The sequence below is a fragment of the Sus scrofa genome, chromosome 6 (assembly GCF_054392235.1).
Source record: "Sus scrofa isolate SSC_HxYL_T2T_F1_AM1 chromosome 6, Sscrofa_HxYL_maternal_Yorkshire_Landrace_v2.0, whole genome shotgun sequence".
NCBI classification, from domain to species: domain Eukaryota; kingdom Metazoa; phylum Chordata; class Mammalia; order Artiodactyla; family Suidae; genus Sus; species Sus scrofa.
Window position 1 is genome coordinate 84,104,173 of NC_139388.1, and position 13,364 is coordinate 84,117,536.

Consider the following 13,364-nt stretch of genomic DNA (forward strand, 5'->3'; position numbering starts at 1 on the left):
TTTCTGAGGACAGGACTGAATCTTTGTGGTCAATGTGGAGGAGACTGAAATAAGCTCCTTTCTCTGGGAAGAACTGGACTCAGGGCCTGGGAGCGCAGGTGGGGTTGGCTGGGGAAGCAGGGGGTGTCTCCTGCTGACCTGGGGGCTTCGGCGCTCGTTACCTGGGTGACTTTGGATCAAATGCTTTAAATCTCTGCCTCTCCATTTTCTTATCTAGAAAAGGAGAGACAGCGCACTGTGGGGTTGCTGCAAGGATTAAAGACAAGTGCCTCTGGGACACCCTTGCTGCGTGGTGCCCACAGACAGAACTGCCTACCCTGGCCCATGGTAGCTGCTCCTTCCTCCTTTCATTCAACCCGCATTGAGTGTGAGCCAGGCACTGTGCGAGGCCCTAAGTTGTTTTTTGGCTGTGTTCAAAGCAGGTGGAAATTCCCGAGCCAAGGATCAAACCCACTCCACAGCAGCAACCCAAGCCTCTGCAGTCACAGCGCTGGATTCTTAACTTGCTGAGCCACTTGGGAAATCCAGTTCTAATTTTTCTTTTTTTTTCTTTTTTTAGGGCCACACCTGCAGCATATGGAAGGTCCCAGGCTAGGGGTCTGATGGAGCTACAGCTGACCCACTGAGTGAGGCCAAGGATGGAACCCACATCCTCATGGATACTAGTTAGATTCATTTCCACTGCACCACAATGGAGACTCCCTGTCCTAAGACTTTAGTGTTGAATTGCTCCTTGCTGTCGCAGAGCTTCAGCCAAGAGGCTTATTGTGATCGTTCCTGATTATCAAGCCTGGTGCATAGGTTTATACCTGATAATTAGAGGTAAACAGACTTCCCCAAGTTTGTACCTCTTGCCTCATCGGAGTGAAAGCCCCAGTAACGATAATAATCTTAAGAATTAACATCGATCATTTACCATCTGCCAGTTTCTGTCTTGAGGTTATATGGATCCTGTTCGTTTAATTCTCACTAAGAAGCAGGCTCCCATTAACCACATTTATAGATGAGGACCTAAGGGTGCAGGAGGTGATGTGTATGCCCAAGGACCCCCAGGTTAGGATTCCTGTTCTTAATGACATCCTTTATTTTCCTACCTCCTGCCAACCAGGTTCTGAGGCAGCCGGTACTGATGACTCATAACCCAGCAGTTAAATAGGAACTTGGAAGGATGAGAAACGATATGTCAGAAGCGCGACATCCTTCAGGAATGAAAATGCAACTGAACAGATTTCTCTCTGAGCTTCCTAGCAGTCCTGGCAAAAAGGGAAGCACAGCCAAGCTGATGCTGGGATAACAAGTTAATCTATATGCCATTTTTGCCAGGATAGCATCACCTCATCTTCAACTGCACAGTGCAGCATTTTCATTTGTTAGTCTCATGCCATCTTCGCAAATTTTTGTCACATCCCTGTGCTCTCATTTCCTAAACATTTCTTTACTTCATTCTATTCTATTCTATTTTATATTTTATGTTAATGGCCGCACCCATGACATATGGCAGTACCAGGCTCAGGGATTGAATTGGAGCTACAGCTGCAACCAGTGCTGCAACTGGGGCAAAGCCAGATCCTTTAACCCACTGTGCCAGGCCAGGGATCAAACCTGCACCTCTGCAGTGACCTGAGCCACTACAGTTAGGTTCTTAACTCACTGCACCATGTGGGAACTCTTACACACTTCTTTACATTCACATTTTGAGCAATATAGTTTTAAAAGTTCAGCAGGACCTGCCAAAAAGTCAATTTGCGTGTCTCTGGAGTGCTTTGTGTCTTGGGTTTTCCAGAGGCAGGCTCTGTGACAAGGATTGGAGTACAAGCAGTTTGTGAAAGGAACCCAGAGAGTGGAAGGGAGCCAGGAAAGGGAAGGTGGCTGAGAATGACTGTGTTATTAAGCAGGTGACCATCGTGGGCAACTAGGGCTCAGTCCCACTGCCGGCCTCCAGGAATTAGCCTAAAAGATGCTTCTCGGAGTTAATCCCACTGCGGGGCAAGGGAGGCTGGGTATTCATTCTCTCACTCGCATCCTTCATGGCTCCTAGGAAAATGAACACCCTGGCCCTCCCCACCTGCCCCTGGAAAAGCTAAGAGAAAGCCTGCAAGCCTATCCTTTGAACAGTAAATACTCAGATACCAACAAAGCACCCACATCATCTGTTCAACTTTGGGACACACCGATGGATTTCAAAAGCATGGGCTGTGAGTCAGAGAGACGGATTTCCTGTCTCGGCTCCATTGCTTTCTCATTTCTGTGAACTCGGGAGAGGTCTTTGATTTTGCCAGTGTTCCCTTCCTACATCTGAACATACAGTGCCCTGCCCCGTGCTGAACACATGGGGAACTCAGGATCCCATGAGGAACGAGGAAGTCCTCCTGCCCTGAGTTCAGGCTGTGGGCTGATTCGTGCTTTAGGAACAACCACAGCGGTACAGGCGCCACTGCTCCAGAGTTTTCCCATTCCCCCTCACCCAGGCTGAACCCGCTCACCTTGAGGTCACTCATCACTCCTTTAACATTTGGTGGCTCTGAGTCCTAATCCAAGCCAAGGGTCCAGGCAGAGATTCCAGCTCCACCCATCCGCCCACAGGACTAGAGGCTACGTGTGACAGTAAGATGCTTTCTCAGGGAGGAAGAACAAAGCTAAGCAGACATATCCTCCCCTAGTCATCCAGATAACCCCATGTTCTGTTCAAGAGAAATCCAGAATTTAACACACTGAGTTTATCTCTATCTCAAACATCTGGTGGAGCCTCTGGTCAGGTGCCTGGGACCCAGGCCTTTCCACCATGTGGCTCTGCCTTCCTCTAAGTTCCATCTGATCTGCACATGGATGGGTTGGGGGAGGGTGGTACCCATTTCTTTACCAATTCTTCCTGGAAGCAGCACACATTCCTTTTACTCACAGTCCATTGGTGAGAACTGGTCACATGAGCCCACTGAGCTGCAAAGGAGGCTGGGAAACGTAGTCTGCAGTTGAACGTCGGCTTCCTACCAACAGCTCTAGCAGGTTCTCAACCTCAGTGCTCTTGGCACCTGGGGCTGGATGTGTCTCTGTTGTGAGGCCTGACCTGTGCATCGTGGGATCGTTGGCAGCCTCCCTGGCTCCTTCTCTCTAGGTTTCTAGGGAAAAGAAATCACTGCCCCCACTCCCCCAAGGACCTTTGCTCTACAGTAAAGAAGGGGTGTCTTGTCTCCGCTTCATTTGGGCTTACATGTTCCCCAGATGTCACTGAACAAACTCACAGTGATCTAAGACATGGGGAACCTGCAGGTAAGCTTTGGATTTCTGGCGTTTTTGAAAAATTGGGAGGTCTGCTGGTGTTGCCCCACATAGCAGGGCAGTGGTCAGTCAGAGCTGAGCAATGGCTGCCCATCAGGCGAGTGGCAGACGGCTGCCATCAGCGCTCCCATCTGCCAGTCTCCCTCAGTCCCTGTGCCCTTGCATGAAGCCCCTTTGGACTGATGTTACTGTCTGGCTGGGGCGGAAACTGAGCTTGCGTCCCCAGCCTTACTCCACGCCACCGCCTGGGTCATGCCTGGGAGAAAACTGTGAAAAGGCCCAAGGCTTTGTCCCCAGGAAGCTCATGTCTCATGGCAGAGATCACCAGAGGGAATCCCAGCATGGTGGGGAGGCAAGGCACTGTGGGGGCACAGAGGGGGCACAAACCATCCAGAACACAAGCAAGGTGGGCAGAAGGCAATGAATGAGCAGGGGCTTGACTAGGCGAGGAGGACTGAGGTGGGGCTTGTGAATACAGAGCGGATTTCAGAGGAAACATTGCGAGGAGGGTTGGGCAGGAGGGCCTCAAATGCCATTCCAAAGTGTTCCTGCTGTGAGTTAATGATCCGGCTTGTCTTTGTGGAGGTGCCGGTTTGATCCCCAACCCAGCACAGTGGCTTAAGGATCCAGTGTTGCTGCAGCTGTGGCATAGGTCGCAACTTCAGTTTGGATTCCATCTGTGGCCCAGGAACTTCCATATGCCACAGGGGTGGCCGAAAAAGAAAAGGCAATGCCATTCCAACAAAATGGGGAGCCATGAAAGGTTCTGGAGCTGGGGTATGAACATTTTTTTTTTTTTTTGTCTTTTTGCCTTTTCTAGGACTGCTTCCTGCAGCATATGGAGGTTCCCAGGCTAGGGGTCCAATCGGAGCTGTAGCCACCGGCCTATGCCAGAGCCACAGCAACTCGGGATCCAAGCCACATCTGCAACCCACACCACAGCTCACGGCAACGCCTTATCCTTAACCCACTGAGCAAGGCCAGGGATCGAACCCGCAACCTCATGGTTCCTAGTCAGATTCGTTAACCACTGTGCCACGACAGGAACTCCCTGAACATCATTTTTGAAAGATCATCTTGGCTGCCAGTTTCTTTTCTTTTCTTTTTGTCTTTTGTCTTTTTAGGGCCACACCCGTGGCATGTGGAGGTTCCCAGGCTAGGGGGGTCTAATCAGATCTGTTGCTGCTGGCCTACACCACCGTCACAGCAAAGTGGGATCCCAGCCATGTCTGCGTCCTACACCACACCTCACAGCAACACTGGACCCTTAACCCACTGAGCGAGGCCAGGGAATCAAACACACAACCTCATGGTTCCTAGTTGGATTCATTCCCGCTGCGCCACGACGGGAACTCCTTGGCTGCCAGTTTGAAGGGCAGCCCCAAGAACTAGAGGCTGGGGAGTAGATCGCAGATGCGGCTCTTATCCTGCATTGCTGGGGCTGTGTCGTAGGCCAGCAGCTGTAGCTCCGATTCGATCCCTAGCGTGGGAACCTCCTTATGTGGTGGTGTGGCCCTAAAAAGCAAAAAAAAAAAAAAAAAGAACTAGAGGCTGGGAGTCCAACAAGGAGGCTGCTCCAATAGGTCAGGCGGGGGAAGCCAGGGCCACAGAGATGGCGAGGAAGAAAGAAGCCTGAGAGTCTGGGTCCTATTTGCGAAGGAAGAATGGGACCAGCATGTGATCGGATAGAATGTTGGCAAGCTGGCTGCTCTGAGATTGCAGGTGGGAGGGAGCAGGAAACCTACAAGGCACCGCACAGCCTAGTAAGCCGCCAAGACATGGCAGCGAATTTGCCACCCTTGGGGGTACGTGGCACACTTCCACACATCCCACCACCATCCTGGGAGGTGGAACATATCATCCCTATTTTATAGCTGAGAAAGTGCAGGCTTGGCAGGTCGCAGTGACCTGTTCTATGGCTTGTAAGCGACACCTGCATGTTGAACTCAAGTCCACCTGACACCAGTCCACCTCTCCCAACCTGCTCCCAGGCGCTAATCTCTCCAAGGAAGACAACTCCCAGCCCGTCACCCACAGAAACCCTTCAACCCCGGCCCCATCAGCCACAGAAGCCCTTGGAGGGGTAGTGAGGGCCCCAAGCCTGCAGAGTTTATAATTAGCTCTGGTGGTTAAGCCAGGACCTCCCATCGAGATCTAGCACCAGCAGATCTGGGGATGGGGGTGGGAGTAGGAGGATTAAGTTCTCAAAACAGGATTTGGGTTCCTGAGTTCCTGTGTGGCTTTCTGGGGCCTCCTTGTGATGCTGCCTTGATTGTGGCGCCAGGTTCTTTTCTGGCTCCTCAGCCACCTGTCCCCCTATGACCGCCTCAGGATGGGGTGCCCAGCAGGGACAGGCCAGGCGGAGGGCAGCCATCAGCCTGTGCTGCCTCTCCCTCCTCCCCCCTGGAACCGAGGCTTAGAATCACCCGGACGGTGGAAAACGCCTCAGGCACAGTAGCGGACATTTCCATGGTGCCCGTTCCGTGCCAGACACGTTCCTGGCACCTCACAGAGGACTAAATTCCCTTGCCCTCAAACCCTTCTCAGGGCAGGGACGGTTCCTGTCTCAGATTTACAGACGAGGAAATGGAAGCAGAGGGGTATTTGATAACTTACATGAAGTCACGCAACGAACAAGAGTTGGAGGAGGATGCGAGGCCAAGCAGCGTGGCCGCGGAGGACGGGATTTAATCATGCCAGGGCGGGGTGGCTCCCAGCATTTCCGAGGTCAGCCTGGACTTGAACACTCTGGCTGAGGGCCCTGTCATCAGCCTCCTGCCCACACAGGTCACCTGGTTGGAGAAGAGTGGCCACTAAGAGGCTATGTCCCGAGGATAGGCAGCTGGGGCAGGATGAGAAGAGGGCTTGGAGGCAGGATCTGGACAAGTTTGAGGTGTGATCATGCCCCTTCTCCCAGAGCCCTCTGGGGGCCAAGGCCTGAGCAGCTGCTGCCTGTTCTCAGGGCGTGAACAGGTGCTGCCCTGATACCCAACCTTGGGGCAACATGCAGTGGTGGATGGGCCTCTTGCCCTGAGCCTTCCAGTTTTGAGGGGTGTCCAGGGGCACAGGCCTCTTTCCACCATTCCTCAGACAAAGCTCAAGGCAGACAAAGCTCAGGTCTGGAGGCAGCTTCTGCAGGCTGGGGAGGAAGGTAGCTCAGAGAGGGTCAGACACCAAGTTGAAGTCACACAGTAAAATGAGCAGAAGGGCCCCACGTCCACGTCCAGCAGAGTTCTCACAGTCTCCTGATCCTGGGTCCTCCCAGCTCAAGGTCATCCATCCCTTGGGATGGCAGGTGCCGGTGAGAGAGGGGGACTCACAGGAACCTAGGGCTGGCCTCCTGAGGGCACGTCAGTTCCCTCTTGCCCCCAACCACCTCTTCCCACCCTCTGATGTAGGACACTGGCACTGGCCCCATTTTACAGATCGGAAAACCAAGGTCCAGAGAGTGACTGGGGGCTCTGCCATAGCTGGTGGTCAGGGAAGTCCTGTCTGTGGAGGTGACATCTGAGTTAAGATCCAGCTGGTAGGATGGTGGCCTTGCAAAGAGCTGGAGGAAAGTAGGAGTCCCCCAAAGCAAGTGCAAAGACCCTGGGGCAGGAATAAGCTTATGTTTGAGGGACAGAAACAACCAGTGTGGCTGGAGCCCAGAGAAAGGGGAGACAGTGAGTGGGGGAGGCAGGAGGGGTGGACAGGGACTGTGTCCTGGGGGCGGGGGGGTGGGCACGACAGATCCTGCGCCTTCTCCCGTCACGAGGGAAGGTTAGACTCAGGGAGCAACACTGTCCAGCTTCTGCTCTGGAAAGATGGGTCTGGCTGCCGTGCAGGGACCAGGGATGCCAGGAGCAGATGCCGGAGGGCAGCGGGAGGACTTTCCATTGCTAGGGGTGGAGGTGGTGGTGGCTCGGACCTGCTAAGTGTGGTGGTGGCGGGAAGGATCCCAGACACGTTTGGACGTTAGAGCCCGCAGGGTTTGCTGATGGGCGGAATCCAGGGAGCGGGGCAAATGGTGGAAGCAGCACTGCCTCTGGAGTTTGTGGTCGGAGCACCTGCGTGGTGTGCCATTTAGGGACAGGGGAGAGCAGATCTGGGGAGAAGCTAGAGAGTTGGCTTGGATCACAGTAGCTTGGAGATGCCTGTTAGACTTTGGCATGGACGCGCTGGTAGGTAGGTGGAAAGAGTTTGGCGTTCCGGCGAGGAGCCCAGGCTGGAGACAGAGGGAGGAGGGGCACGAGGGTATTGAAAGCTATGGGACAGGGAGAGGATGCGACGTGCCCAAGATCACCAAGAGCCAGTGGCCCAGATTGGAACAGGGGTGCTCTTTCTGCCCCATCAGCTGGTCACTGCTGGGAGCTGGGGACAGAGGGGTTTTCGTCAGGGGAGAAGGAGTGGTCTCTAAGACTCAGGAAGTGGGGCAAGAAGAACCCCTGAAAATGAATTGGGAAAAAAACGGAGATCCTTCCAGCCTGGGCCGCCCATCCCACAACTATAGCCTGAGCACAGAGTGCGGAGTCCTGACCCCCACCCCTTGCACAGATGGAGAAACTGAGGTCCAGAGGAGGGCAGGGCTGGATGCTAGGTCTTCTGCCAGCCAAACCTGGCTTCTCCTCCAGCCTCTAAAGTGGGCTCCTATCTGAACCAACTCAGTGGTTGAGTTGAAACCATCCAACAGTGACAATCCTGAAGCGGGTGGATGTTTCCCTTGAGGCCCTCAGAAGGGAGAGGGACCGGGGGCCTTTCCTCCTGGGCTCCCTCCCAGGCCAGCTTCTACCCCTGCCAGCCATTCCCAGGCTTCGGGACCCCTCCAGGTCCCTGGCAGGGCAGCCTCGAGTCTGGCACCAGTCGTGGCTCCTGCCCCGTGGCCAGGATGGAGGCCCCTCCTGGCTCCTGCCCAGACCACCCAGCGCCAGGGCCTGGCGGAGCCCCGAGGGGCTGGCAGGCAGTGTTCCCAGGCCGGCCAGCCGCGGTCTGGCTCCGCCCGAGGGGCTGTGGCCTGGGAACCACTAGCTGTCTCCTCGGGGAAGCGGCTGGGATCTCCAGAACAAACAGGGAAACCGCAGGCCTGCGCCCCGCCCGAGGACGAGCTGCCTCTGGCCTCGTCCGCAAACGTCAGGACGGAGGGAGCCGGCGGACCTGGAAGGCTGCGACTGGGGGGCTCGGAGGCCCTGGAGAGGGAGGTTTGTCCAAGCTGGGGTTGGTGTGCCTCCTCAGCCTCGGGCTGGGAACAAAGCCTGGGAATCAGACAGACAGAAGTTCAAATCTGGAATTTGCCGCATCCTAGCTGAGTGGCATTGGGCAAGTGACTTCGCTGCTCTGTGCCTCCGTGTCCCCTTCTGCAGAAGCAGCCCCAGTAGCCCTGCCTCCCGGAGCCATGGTGATGCAAGCTGGAGTCCACTGCATGGAAAGCACTCAGCTCAGAGCCTCGTGCACAGTAGGTCCTGGAAGGCCATCAGGCCTGCCCCATTGCTGGTTCACTGGGAGCCAGAACAATCCCAGGGGATTCCTGGGCCTGGCAGGGCAGGCCGGGACAACCTCGCTGATTCACAGCAGTGGGGAGGGGGAGCAGCTGACTCCACTAAAAGCCGCAATTAGAGCTCAATTTACAGAGCCGCTGTTAAGTTCTTCCCAGGGCAGTTGTGATTATAGGCTCGGTGCTAACCCGTTACTAACAGGATGACACACAGGGCCTGAGCCAGGCCAAGGCAGGATGTCCAGCCACCCCCCGACCCCCCGTCCGGTCCAACTGGGGAAACCGAGGCTCAAGCTGGAGGGGACCAGCTCCATCTCAAACTGCAGGTTAAGGGACCAGCACCAAGCCCAGCCTCCCCATGGCCACTCTGAGCTCTGTCCCCAAGTCTCACTCTCCTCCAAAGGATTTATTTCTTGCTGATCTAGGAGGGAGAGGCATCTGGAAGGAGCTGACTTTACTTGAAAAGGAAGGATGGGGGCCAAGATGACTGAAGCCCCGAGAGGATGTGGGGACTGTCGGGATGGCTCAATATGACCTTGACCATGGGCCAGGCCTTGGGGCCCGCCACTCCCTGTCCAAGCCAAAGGGGCCTTGGAATGACACTGACAATGACAATCACAGCAATAATCATGGTGGCTCCCCCCATCAGAAGCTCTCACCATGGGCTGGAGCATCTCACGTCTTCACAGCAGCCTAGGAGGGAGCCGCTAGCGTTATCCCCCTTGTAGGGATGGGGAACCGGAGATTCAAAGTGGTGAGTGATTTGACCAAGTTCACATGGGGAGCCAGTGGCCAGGCCAGCACTGGAGCAGGTATGTTCCTACTGGGACTGGACAAGACTCTGCTGTAATTTATCACATGGCCTGGACCTGGATCACCGAGCAAATGGAGGTGGTGAGGGAGGGAGTCAGCAAGTGAATAAACGAACGAATGCATGAGCCAAAAGGCTGCTTAAGCGAAGTTCCCATTGTGGCGCAGCGGAAACGAAGCCAACAAGTATCCTTGAGGATGGGGGTTTGATCCCTGGCCTTGCTCAGTGGGTCGGGGGCCTGGCATTGCCGGGAACTGTGGTGCAGGTCGCAGATGTGGCTCAGATCCCACATTGCTGTGGCTGTGGTGTAGGCCGGCAGCTGCAGCACAAGCCTCTCCCTAGTTGCCCCCTCTAGGAAGACCTCTGAGATTAATGGGCTACAGGAAAATGTTCAAATCTTATCTCCCCAGAAACAACTGTCCTCAGCTTTCTGGATCCCAGGAATGTTCAAATGGGCAAGATAAATCCCCTCCGAAGGAGCATCCAGCAGCAATTCTTGGGCCGCCTCCTCCTACCTTAGTCCCAACCAGCCCCCAGTGACAGAAGCCAGAGGTCACCCTGCCCCAGTTCCCCATGACCTGCACCCTTGCCCAGGCTGGACTCTGAGTTGGGAGTGGGGTCTGGGGCGGAGGTGGGGTAGGCTAAAGCTGGTCCCCCCTCCATGCCCTCTGCCCCTCTCCTTCCCCTCTGCAGCTCACTTTGGGGAGCCCCTAGGGTAGGCACTGTCCACGTTCCAGTCGCTCCCGAGTAGCTTGGGAGGTAGAGTGCTGGAGCCCCTGCTGGCCAGGCACCCCCACCCCACCCCACCCCCGTCACACACCCCATGGGCATGGGTGGGGGAAGTCTTCATTCATTTGACAAATATTTAGGAAGCTCCTGCTCTATGGCCAGGGCCTGGGGCTCGGCAGAGAACACACGTAGATCCTCCCTCTTGAAGTCTGTGGTTCCCCTGAGGAGGTGACTGGTGTCTGTGTGTAATGTGCATGCATGCACGGGCGCGCACACACACACACACACACTCACACACACCCGCCAACCATGCCCCGGAGGTCTGGCCCCACCCAGGAAAACTGAAAGCTCCCTGTGGACAGGAGCTGTGCCGCCCCCATCAGACTGGGATTTTCCTAGGGCATGACAGGGCATGACAGGGCATGGCCACCAGGCGGGGGCTCCCTCGGTCTATAAAACCTGCCGATCCCAAGAAACTTCCCTCAGGCTCAGAGTCTCCTGGGATAGCATTGCCAGATAAAATATAGGATGCCCAGTTAAACTTGAATTCGGATCAACAAGGGATGATTTTTTTTAACTCAATGAATTTTATTATATTTACAGTGGTACAACCATCATCCCAAATTTAAGGGATGATTTTTGGTTTAAGTATGTCCCAAATATTGCACGAGGTATACTTAAGCTAAAAATCATCCCTTGTTGATCTCAAATGCACGTTTAACTGGGCTCCGGGTGTTTCTACTTGCTAAATCTGGCAACCCTTGCCCTGGAGCTCATTCCTTCTGCTACCACCTGGCCTGGCTGGATGGCCCAGGTCGTGCCTGGACACAGCCTCTGCCTGCCCCATCACAGCTCCTGTTGGCCCCCAGGACTGCTATCCTCCCCTCCCTGGGCCCCCACCTGCAGCCCCAGCTCCCAGGTGGACACCTGCCCCTCCACACACACACACACCTGGCAGGCACGGTCTAGCCCACGGATGGTCAGGAATGCTGCTGGGCCTCCTGCATGATGGACCCAGCAAGAGGGGGACAGACCCACAGCAGCCGGACCTCGAGCATCAGAGACAGAGAGAGGCAGAGACACAGAGATAAAGGGACACGGAGAGCAAAGAGATGGAGACCTTGGACAAGAGCCGGGAGGGGGAGAGTCTGACAGAGGCTTGTGGCTACCTCGCCCGTATCTGTTTCAGGGAGACCAGTGCGGAGGGTGGAAGGTCCTGGGAGCCCTCCAGGGTTCCCTCTGGGAGGATTAAGGCAGAGGCTTGGCCCCGGAGCCCTGCTATTGGGCCAGGGCTCTGCGCCCCGGATGCTCAGGCCCCAGGAGGCAGTTGGGGTCTCCTGCACGGGCAGTCAGGGTGGGAGTCCTCCCGGCCCCCCGCTGCTCTCCCCTCGCCCTGCCTCCCAGGGGCAAACACAGGGACATTCATGGCTTCCCAGAAGGGCCTATGGGGCAGCCAGAGTGGCTTTTAAAATTAGCCTTGCTAACCAGATCTGGTTATTTCAGGAGGCTCCGTCCCCGGCTGTCCCCTTGGCAGGGCGGGTGCAGGAAGGAGGGAGGGACCTCCACATTCCAGGGTCCCTGCTTAAGTACCCCCTGTGGCCTGTGCAGCAGAGAACGTCCAGGTCCCAGTCCCCTGGCACTGGGCGGGCCTGAGCCTGCGGCCGGCTCTTTGGCAAAGTCACCCCAGGGTTAGCCATGGATGTCCAGGGACGCCTCCTATTGGGCGTGGGGTCTATGCCAGATTCCCTTAGAGGCCACGAGAGCCTCTTCACAGCAACAGATAGGGCTTTGCCCCCATGCTGCAGGTGAGGAAACAGACCTGGAGAGATGGGTCCCAGCTCTGAGGCAGAAGAAATGGGCATATCAGGTCAGCCAGGCGCCTGAGCCCCTCCACGGAGGCCTCTTGCCTCCTGTGTCTGGAGAAACCTCTGGCTGCCGTTCCTACCACCAGAGTTATTTCTAAGCAGAGTCCAGCGATTCCCGGAGCCCAGTGCCCCCCGCCCAAGCCTTAATTCCAGCCTCGAGTCGGTGTCCTGGCTCGTCCTCCCCACCTCAGGACCCAGGATGAGCACGGAGCTGGCGAGGGCCCAAGAGAAACAGAACTGGACGCTTTGATCCCGGAGGCCAGATTCGTCCTCAGCCTCCCCCGGCCTCACCTTGGAGCATGGAGGGGTGGGTGGGGTGGGGGCCCAAGCAGAAACCCAGCCTGGGGGCAGGCCCTTCCTGCTGATGGGGACTGGCACAGCCTGGGCAGGCCGATGGGCACAGGCAGGTTCTGCTGGCCAAGCTGGCCCCGTGTTTCTGCTCTCGTGCAGCTGCGGGCCAGAGCAGCCGGGTGGGACCCGTCTTAAAGGGATGCAAGAGGGGGTGCCCCAGGGCTTACATGAAAGTATCAGCAACCCCAGTAAAGCCCAAGAAGCTGGGGCTCAGGGAAGTAACCGATGATCGTCCGTTCCCAAAGCCTCATGTCCAGACACCTGTGCCGGGTCCTGTCCCAGCCACTCCGTCTTCCAAGCAGAGAGTCAACGCCACATCCTCTGATGTGGGTTATGGCGATGGTCTTGTTAGCGGCTAGCTGCACCCTCCACACACAAAGCACATGACTATATATATTTGCTTTTTAGGGCTGCACCTTCGGCCTACGGAAGTTCCCAGGCTAGAGGTTGAATCAGAGCAGCAGCTGCGGGGCCTATGCCACAGCCATGCCAGATCCTTAACCCACTGAGTGAGGCCAGGGATCGACCCTGCATCCTCATGGATACTAGTCAGGTTCATAAACCGCTGAGCTACGTCGGGAACTCCTGCAAGGACAGGACTCCTAGCATTCCCACTGGACAGATGAAGACACTGAGACCCACGTAGCCAAAATCATGTGCCCAAGGTCACCGAGCTAGGAGGGGAACCACCTCAGAGCTAAGCTCTTGCTTTTGGTGCTGAGATGTGGCAGCTGGCACTTGGGTGGTGGGAAGGGAGGGGACAGGGCGAGAGACTGAGGCAGAGAGCAGCACTGAAGAGCCAGGACCTGGGAGGGGACGAGAAGGTTAGAGAACAGAGATGAGGCAGAGGTGGGGGTAGGGG